The following is a 2,102-nucleotide window of genomic DNA, read 5'->3' as shown; positions in this document are numbered from 1 at the left end:
TGTTTCTACAATTCTGAGAAAAATAAATGTAAATTCTTAAATTAAAACTAGAAGGAGATATCCTTAGAGGTCTTTTGTTTAGGTATAAAACAATCCTCAGTATCTTTACATATTCACCATTCTAGGCATCCTATATTAATATGAGCTCTGAAAAGCCTATTAATGCTAAAGCATAATTCACATTTCCTTAAGTACATTTTAGTTTTTAAAAATAATAAAGGGGAAATCTTTTTTAAAATTAGGAAGGCTAAAAGAGCTTCCCCAAAGCATTTTATTATCAAATACTTGTAACAGGAAAATTAGCTGTGAGAAGAGAGATCATGCTAATTTCTTGTAGCTATTGTTAGAAGTGTGAAAACTTTATTTTTATATCCAATAAAAATAAAGTTTTAAAAAATAGTTACATAAATGTTGTATAAAACACAAATTATTGTATTGATATTCAAAATACATTTGTTAATTGAAATGAAATTTAAGATAAGACTAGAGCAATAAATTGGCATAAAATAAATTTGACTGTTCTAATTATAGATACACACATTTCCTGAGAAGATTACAAGGGAATTCTAAAATTATCCAAGCACTTATTTCAAGTGGAAGAAATGGTTACATTTAAAATATCTTCAACCCAAATGTGCTTCATGGTCATTTATAACAGGTCAAATGAAATTGCTCCTTAAAATCTGAGTGGCTGGTATGATAACATAGATGGATCTTGAGATTATTATGCTAGGCAAAATAAGTCAGACAGAAGAAGCCGAGAACCATATGACTTCACTCATATGCAGGATATAAAACTAAAAGCAACAAAGGAACAAGACAAACAAATGAAGAAAAAAAACCTCATAGACATAGACAACAGTTTAGTGGTTACCAGAAGGTAAGGGGGGAAAGGGGATGGTAGAAGAGGGTAAAAGGTGGTCAAATATATGGTGATGGAGTGGTCCATACATCATGATAATTTTTGGAATATAATTATCTGCAGTACTGAAAGGCCATTAAAGTAATAATGTACATATAATAAATGTAGAACTGTAACACATTGAGGCAGGTACTCAACTTATTTGAAGACAATAAAACACTTAACAATAAATTTATATATAACTTTGAACTATCTTTAAAACAATTTTTTTTTACTTTTACTGAAAACAAACTAAGGCAAGGCAGTATTTATTTCTTTATTTGACAGGAGCAGTATATTATCTTTACTCTAGTAACTTCACCCAAATAAGAATTTATTAGCTAACATGCTATTAGTAATGGAGCCAATAAAATTTATAGATTAAGCTTTATAAAAATTAATTTTTCCAAAGTGTAGCATGTTTTATTTTTATATTGTACCCACCCATGATTTTGGGAGGAATACTGTTGATGGTATTTATACAAGATTATTTTCTTGCTTCTCCATTTTTCAATAGACCCATAGAACTGTGTTCCTTTTAAGATAAAATTGTCCTTTTATTTTATTTGTGCAAACACCTTAGTAAGAGTAACTAGCCTCAGTTTGGACTCATTGATGTGTAGATTCATATACTTACATCCTCTGTGAAGACGTCTTGGTTTTGACATTGCTCAGGGAAAAACCATCCGAAGACTTTCTGTCCTTCAGCTGCAGAAGCTTCTCTGGCTGCAGGTTGAAAAACACATGTGATAACTGTTTTGAAAACTGTCTTAATTAATTCACCTTGCCTTAAATACGAACTCAACTAAGTTGATTAGTCCTATTTCATGCCAGAAATGTTGCCCTCCAATATCCTCTACAGATAGACAAAAAGACGTTAAGCCCCAGGACAGCGCACTACAGTGTACACAAACCTGTCTCAGAGTTTAGCCTTTAGTTTAATCCTTTCTTAGCCTCTAAGATGCTTTGTGGGCATTCACTTAATGCCACTCTTCAATTTGACAGAGGGGGAAATACTACGTGAATAAGTAATAAGCTCTTCTTTGATAGAAATATAACCTATTTCATATTTCCAACAAGTTTTGAGTAGAAAGTTTCCTTTTGCAAGTGGGGAAAAAAAACTAAGTTATTTTCCACAGAGCTGCAAAATTAAACAAAAGATGGCAGTCTGTTTAAGGAAGAAGCTTCTAGAATTGACAAT

The 2,102-nt window shown here is 31.4% G+C and overlaps 1 protein-coding gene across 1 annotated transcript in view; it reads right to left on the bottom strand.

Annotated features, from left to right (window-relative positions):
- Positions 1-1,783, bottom strand: part of SAMD7 (sterile alpha motif domain containing 7) — a 34,474-nt gene extending 32,691 nt beyond the window's left edge. Inside the window, exon 1 of the mRNA XM_019643916.1 lies at positions 1,539-1,783. The gene's annotated coding sequence lies outside the window, so the exon portion shown is untranslated. The remainder of the gene's footprint in view (positions 1-1,538) is intronic.
- Positions 1,784-2,102: the final 319 nt, after the last annotated feature.

This window comes from Hipposideros armiger, unplaced genomic scaffold, assembly GCF_001890085.2.
Source record: "Hipposideros armiger isolate ML-2016 unplaced genomic scaffold, ASM189008v1 scaffold_83, whole genome shotgun sequence".
Lineage (NCBI taxonomy): Eukaryota > Metazoa > Chordata > Mammalia > Chiroptera > Hipposideridae > Hipposideros > Hipposideros armiger.
This window is presented reverse-complemented; position numbering and strand designations above follow the sequence as displayed.